At 40.1% G+C, this 7,997-nt stretch overlaps 1 pseudogene; it reads left to right on the forward strand.

Annotated features, from left to right (window-relative positions):
* Positions 1 to 4,956: 4,956 nt before the first annotated feature.
* Positions 4,957 to 5,507, forward strand: LOC102821307 (annotated as a pseudogene).
* Positions 5,508 to 7,997: the final 2,490 nt, after the last annotated feature.

Below are 7,997 nucleotides of genomic sequence, written 5' to 3' on the forward strand. Positions count from 1 at the left end.
TCTATGTATTACATCTGGTGAGGTCCATGTGTATAGTCATCTCTTATGCTGTCTAAAGAAGATATTTGAAATGAACAAATCATTGGTTTTGCAGAATTCTATCATGCATTCTCCAGCATCATTTTTATAACCAAGGCCATATTTTCCAACCACTGATCCTTCCTCTTTGCTCCCAACCTTTGCATTTCAATCACCAGTAATGATCAATACATCTTGATTGCATGTTTGATCTCATGAAGGAGCCCCAAACAAACGGCTTGTGCTGTTTATGGATGGGAGTAGAAGGGTGCTGAGTACTGAGTCCATGCAGTCTCCTCTCCTTCTGCTCCTCAGACAAGAGGTTTCAGAAGATGATATTGGAGAAGGCTGAAGGCTACCAATAAATAGGCCTCAGAACCAGGAAAGAGCATAGACAGCTAGGGGCATCTAAGTCCTTGACTACTTTTCCGTTCATAGATTGTAATGCACTAGCTGAACTTCAAGTCTAGTGTTAGGAGGACAGTTTCCCTTTGAGATCTGTCAAGCAAACCCTTTGTGGTTGCCTATGATTAGGCTGAAAAATCATATTATTTTTTGGCCAGGAACTGGATTCTTCACTTATGGGACTGACTTCTTAAAAATAACATTTTATTGTGTTTACTATAAAAGTTTATACAGTATATTAGGTTCCCCTTCAACAATTTTTATATAAATTGTCCCATGCCATTGGATACAAGTTTTGCAAGGTGTCAGCCTTCTCATTGGTTCCGTTCTGTTTGTTCTCTGCCCATTGATCTAACTTCCCTTCCTTACCTTTTCATCTTTGATTCTGAATAAATGTTGATCATTTGATCTCATTGTTTATGGGAACAAATTACTCAAAGCTAATACTGTTTATTTTATAATTCAATCTATTATTTGACTGAAAGGTGTCCTGTAAAAATAAATTCAGCTCCAAATTCAAAGACCGATTTAAGGTGATAGTCTCTCGGTTTCTTCTAGTCGCTACTGGTCCTGTTCTTGTGGTTGTTGTTGTTAGGTGTTGTCGAGTTGGTTCCAACTCATAATGACTTCATGCACAACAGAATGAATGACTGACTGGTTCTGCACCAGTAAGTCTGGTCTTTTTTAGGAATTTGAGTTTTGTTCTAAATTTTTCTCCACTGGACCTTGTGCTCTGACCTGGGCATAATGATCGGCAGTGAACTATTAGTACATAGACTGATTTCTTCTTCCTTGAGGACTAATTCCTTGCAACATTTTTAGGCAGGCCTCTTCGGGTAGTTGGATACACTGGTCATCCCTAGATGTAGTACTTATAGTCTTATGTCTTTATTCATGCTATCTCATTCCATTTGGAGTACTCAATCCCTTTTGTGTGAACCAATATAGGTTAGAGAATGATGGAATCCTTGTCCCAATGCTTTAATCTCAGTCCAGAGACAGAGACACTTACATCTACTTTGAATATAGAAGAAATTAAGGTAGCATTTTATTGACCCTTCAATGTAATATTGTTACTAGTACCATAGGGAGAATTCTGATTCATAGCGACCCTGTAGAGGGTTTCTGAGGAGTGGATGGTGGGTTTGAACTGCTGGCCTTTCAGTTAGCAGTCCAGTACATATTCTACAGCACCACACCAGATGAATAGCCATGGATAACACCTTCTCTTTATGTTTCCCATGTCTGTAAGTAAGTAAATAATGTAGACCTTATTTCCATGATGCCCAAAGGGAAAAGCCTGCACAAACACTGCACCATTTCTATGCCTGAAACTTGAGTGTTTAAATAAAGTGTTAAGTCAGGAGTTTCAATAAAATGCTTTAAACTGGATGCTTTGTTAAGACTTGATTTCTACTTTCTAATATATCTTCACCAAATATATAAATAGATTAATTGGGAGCTCTGATGTTTAATGTATGAATCAATTTGACTCGACTATGATGGCAACTATTTATTCAAACACAAGTCTAGATGTTGCTATGAACCATTAAATCAGTTGGCCTTAAGTAAAACAGATTACCCTCCATTATGTGGGTGGGCTTTGCCCAAACAGTTGAAGACCTTAAGAACAAAAAGTAAGGGTTCCCTAAGGTGTTATCTGCATCTAGTCTATAAACAGACATATTGCCAGAATTCTTCTCATACCCTACTGCCTGACATACCAGAATTGCCATCCTGTAACCTGATATTTAAAATTTAGACTTGACAGCCACCACAAATACTAAGACAATTCTTAAAAAATTAGTCAATGATTCAATCTCTCTTTTTCTCTTTATATATGTGCTGGTGTGCATAAACCAAACCAAACACACTGCCATCTAGTCAATTCTGACTCATAGCAACACTATAGAGTATTCCTGAGACTAAATCTTTATGGGAGCAGACAGCCTTATCTTGGAGAAAGTTGGAGCAACTAGTAGATTTGAACTACTGACCTTAGTTCTGTTCTCTACAACCTCAGTCCTACAACACTACCAAGACTTTCTTGCTCTTGAATGTGTACATTTATAGATTACTGTCTTAGAACCTTAAGACAGGCACTACCAAGATCTTGCCTAGATATTAATTAAAAGGGACTCTAATTCCCATTGCTACTCTTTTTGTTCTCATTTCTAATTTTGGAAACCCCTGGGTAAAGAGAAATTAAATAAAAGGATTTTGGCATTCCTGGATGACTTATAAAATATAAAACAAAATGCCACCAAAGAATGTGTTAGTGTTCCCTTAAACACTGTTTTTATTACATATTACACTGCAGGGTATGTTTCTTATGCTTTATATTATGATTCCATATATTAATTTAAAAATCTTCAGCAGAGTCAACATACCTTTATAAACCCTTAGAGTGTCTGTACTAACTATAATTTAAAAAGTAATAATAACAAAATTTAAATTACATTGTTGTTGTTGTTTGGTGTCATTGAGGTGGCGCCAAATGATATTGACCCTATGCACAACAGAATGAGCAGTACCAGTCCTGCACCACACTCACAATCTTTGTTACACTTGAGCCATTGCTGCTGTCACTATACCAATTCACCTCACTGGGGGCATCCTCTGTTTTGCTGACCCTCTACTTTACCAAGCACAGTGTTCTTCAGGGACTGGTCCCACTTGACAACATGTCTGAAGTATGTGAGATGAAAGCTTCCCATCCTTGCTTCTAAGGAACATTCTCCTTGTACTTCATCCAAAAACAATATTCTTCTCCAAAACAGTAACTCAAATGCAATTTTTCTATAGACTTCCTTATTCATTGTCTAATTTTCACATGCATATGAAGTTATTGAAACTACTAAGGCTTGAGTCAGGCTCACATTGATCTTCAAAATGATGTCTTTGCTCTTAAATATTTTAAAGCATTCCTGTGCAACAGATTTACCAAATGTAATACATCTTTTGAGTTCTTGACTGCAGCTTCCATGACTATTGATTATGGCTCCAAGCAAAATGAAGACTTTGACAACTTCAGTCTTTTCTCCATTTATTTGTCCAGTGGTGAGAATTTTTGTTTTCTTTGTATTGAGGTGCAATCCACACTAAAGACTGTGATCTTTTATCATCATCAATAAGTACTTCAAGTCCTCTTCACTTTTAAGAAGCAAGATTTTATTATATGTATACTGCAGATTGCTAATGAGTTTTCCTCCAATTCTGATGCCATGTTCTTATTCACATAATTCAACTTTCTAAGTTTTTTGCTCAGCATACAAATTGAATTTGTATGGTGAAAGAACACAACCATGGCACACATCTTTCCTGATTTTGAACCACCCAATATCCCCTTGTTCTGTTCAAATGACTCTCTCTTGATCTATGTCCAGGTTCCTGATAGGCACAATTAAGTGTTCTTGAATGCCCATTCTTCACAATGCTATACATAGCTTGTCATGATCTACAGAATCAAAAGCCTTTGCATAGTTAAAACACACAAGTAACATCGTTCTGTTATTCTCTGCTTTCAGACAACGTCCATCTGGAATCAGCAATGATATCAGTAGTTGGGAAATGTGGACTTGATGACACAAATGATGCTGCAGATTGCATGATAGAATTTTGAAAAGCAATGACTTCGTCATTGCAAGTATCTGTTTAAAACAGCATATAAGACAACAATACACAGGACCTCACCAAATAGAAAACAGATAAATCAAATTGACTACAAGTGCGGAAAAATCACGGTGGAAAAGCTTCATACCATCAGCCAAAACTGTGGAACAGACCATCAATTGTTCATATACAGGTTCAGACAGAAGCGGAACAAGATGAAAACAGGTCCATGAGAACCAAAATATGACCTTGAACATATCCCACTTGGATTTAGAGAATATCTCAACAACAGATTTGATGAATTACACACTAATGAACAAAGACCAGAAGAGTTGTAGGATGACATCAAGAATAGCGTATATGAAGAAAACAAAAGGTCATTAAGAAGACAAGAAAGAAGAAAAAGACCAAAATGGATGTCAAAAGAGACTTTAAAACTTGTTTTCCAGTGTAGAAATGTGAAAGAAAATTGAAGAAATGAGGTGGTAAAAGAACTGAACAGAAAATTTCAAGGAGCAGCTTGAGAAGACAAAGGCAAATATTATCATAAAATGTACAAAGACCTGGAATTAGTAAACCAAAAGGGGAAAACATGCTCAGAATTTCTCAAGCTTAAAGAATTGAATAGCTGGCCGAGACCCTCTTGACTCTGGCACACTCCATGGAAGGGTTGTGGCATTTTCTCAGTGGCATGGAAGGAATGGAATGTCTAAACCTTTATTTTTTAAAAAAGAAAAGACGTGGCAAAAACGTGAAGATTGGGCTGCAGCAAAGGATCCCCAACTTGCGGAAATGAAATGGTGGAAGCCTCATGGTCACTGTCCACACACCTCCCCTCTCCCCCGGAAGCGGAAACAGAATCCCAACATGCACTTTCCTTTTTGCCCTCCAAATATCTGAGTAGCCACTGCCACAACCACGATGCCAAAACGAAAGAAGTCGAATCAGCAGCACCAGACTCCACCGCTGCAGCCCCCATTGCTAGAGCGTGAAGAGACTGGAGAAGAGGACGTCGGGAGTTCCATCAGACCACCCAGCGTTCTGGGTCCTACCCCCGTGGCCAGTGGAAAGCCTGTTGACCCCAAGTCAGCTCTTCATTGAGGTCCTCCAGGATCAAGTGGACCATTGATTCCCCCACTGCTGAATCCCCCACCTCCTCTCTGGGGTAGAGGCCCAATGCGAAGAGACCTAGGTCCCAGGTTCGGCCCATATGATCGTGATTGGTGGAGCATCAATACTGAACCTCCTTTTCCAGGACCAGGTCATGGGGACCCCTCAAAAGGCAGAGAAACCCTAGAAGGCTCAAAAGCTGGTCTCTCATCAAAAACACCTGTCCACCTAAGGATGGACCCCAGATTATGGAAGACAAATCCTACCGTCCCATCTGCCGACACTTTGCCAGTAAGGGCCACAGTCGATATGAAGACTTCTGTGCCTTCTACCACGCAGGCGTGAATGGCCCTCCTCTGTGAGACTGTGCCTTCCAGTCCAGGCTGGAATGAAGCCACTGGGACCTAGCGGCCGTCATTTCCCTGTGGCCCTGTGATGGCTCCTCTGAGGCTCCCACACAACACTCTCAGTCACTGACACACCCACCGTCATCCTCCACCTCCCCGTTTGGGGTCCAGCGTTGTGTTTCTTCACTGATGTGCACTGTGCACTCTTCTGATCCTGCCTCAAGAGACTCCCCTTGGAGACCCCATCTGTGCTCCCCTTAGCTGCCTCTCTCCCCACCCTCCTTACCAAATGACTGCTGAACAGGACACCATGTTGGTGCTGTTTCTGGTGCACCTGTCCACCCATACCCAGTATTGCCCTCAACTCCTGAGAGCCCTGAAGCCATTTACCTACCATTCCCTTCTTCTAGCTGTTTGTTCAAAGTTCTTTTTTATGTGACTCCCCTGCCCCCGATCTTGTCATCTATTCTGAAACTCACCAGGTTGCCTTGCCTGGCGTCCCTGAGGTGAGAGATTGGTACAGAGTCACTCCCCTGGAAGACCACTCTCCTGACTTTTGGATTTTATAGTTTCTGTGTCAGTAGTATGATCCCCATTGCTATGGTCTGTGACCACTGTGGTTTGTGAAATTGTGCATCCCCTCAGTAGCCTTTCTCAGTGTTTGTGGCATTTGTGGCTTCCCAACACTGGCATACATATTCTGCCAGAATAATATGGCTCTTGGTGCCTCAGGACTTTCCCCACCTCCCAGTATGGGAGAATCATGAAACTTGCCAAGACACTGCTTCCCTGGTTCTTCCCATTCTTTTCCCAGTGTTGGTTTTCTGGGTCTATCAGGCCCACAGAACATATTGTAAAGCCTTTGCAGGGCCCAGTGTTGTTAGACTATGTCAGTATGAGGCCACCAGCCCTTTTATTGAGTTCTGTGAATCTCCACCTGGCCTATAGTCTGGAGGAACCTGCACAGTACTGTTGCCCTCTTCTAACCCTCTTCCCCTCCATCCCTGGCACTGGTTGTTTTCTGTGAAAATGGCAGTGAGTAGATGCAGTTTTGTATGCTCTGAGGAAATGAGTCAGTAATTGTGTGGGCAAAAGGGAAAGATGAGAGCCGTTGGAAAACTGAGAATGACTTTTTTTTTTTGAACATTTTTTTATATAAGTAATAAATGCAGTGGAAACAAGCAAAAACAAAAACAAAAACAAAAAGAACAATAAAAATGTAAGCCTTTACTTGAAATATTGAAGATTCTATTAACAAAATGGGAGCCCTGGTGTGGCGCTGGGAGTTAATGCACTGAACTGCAAGGTCAGTTTGAACTGTAAGGTCAGTGGCTTAAACTCACCAGCCACTCCTCAGAAACTACATATAGTGTCACTATGAGTCGGAACTGACTCGACATCACTTACCAACAACAATGAACAAAATATTGAATGATGTGAAAGAATCAAAAGAATATGGAAGGAATAGGTACCAAAAAGAAATGGTTAATGTTAAATAATTTCAAGAGGTAGAATATGATCAAGAGCCAATTATACTAAAGGAAGAAGTCTAAGATGCACTGAACGCATTGGCAAAGAACAAGGCTCTGGTAAGTGATAAAATACAAAACTGAAATCTCTCAAGAAGCTGATGCTTCCCTGGAGGCACTCTCTTATCCATGCCAAGAACTTTGGAAACCAGCTATCTAGCTAACTGATTTTCAGAAATCTGTATTTGTGCCCATCCCACAGAAACATGACCCAACAGAAGGCAGAAAGTTTCAGACAATATCACTAATATCACATGCAAGAAAAAATTTGCTAAAGATAATTCAAAAACAGCTGCAGCAGTGTATTGAGAGGGAGTTGCCAGAGACTCAGGCAGAAGATAATGTGGAATGAAGCATAGCATTGCTGAAGTCTGCTTTACTGACTACACAAAGGCTTTCAATTGTACAGATCATGACAAACTATGGACAATATTGTGGAGAATGAGTATTCTGGAACACTTAATTATGTTCATAAGCAATATGTACATAAACCAGGAAGAAGTTGTTTGAATAGAACAAGGGGACACTGAATGGTTTAAATTAGGAAAGCTGTGTGGCAGGGTTGCATTCTTTCACCATACTTATTCAATCTATACTCTGAGAAAATAATTTGAGAAACTGGGTTATGTGAAGAAGAAAGTGGCATCAGGATTGGAAGAAGACTCATTAACAATCAAAGATATGCAGATGATACAACCTTGCATGCTGAAATAAAGAGGACTTAAATATTTACTATGAAGATCAAAGACTAGACCTTTTGATATGGGTTGCACCTAAATGTTAAGAAACAAAATTACTCACTACTGGACCACTAAATAACATCAAGATAAATGGAGAAAAGATTGAAGTTGTCAAAGACTTCATTTTGCTGCTATCAACCATTAACACTCACGGAAGCAGCTGCCAAGATGTGTTGCATTAGGCAAACCTGGTGTACAAGACTTCTATAAAATGTTCAAAAGCCAAGATGTCAGTC

This window comes from Chrysochloris asiatica, unplaced genomic scaffold (genome assembly GCF_000296735.1).
Source record: "Chrysochloris asiatica unplaced genomic scaffold, ChrAsi1.0 scaffold00117, whole genome shotgun sequence".
Lineage (NCBI taxonomy): Eukaryota > Metazoa > Chordata > Mammalia > Afrosoricida > Chrysochloridae > Chrysochloris > Chrysochloris asiatica.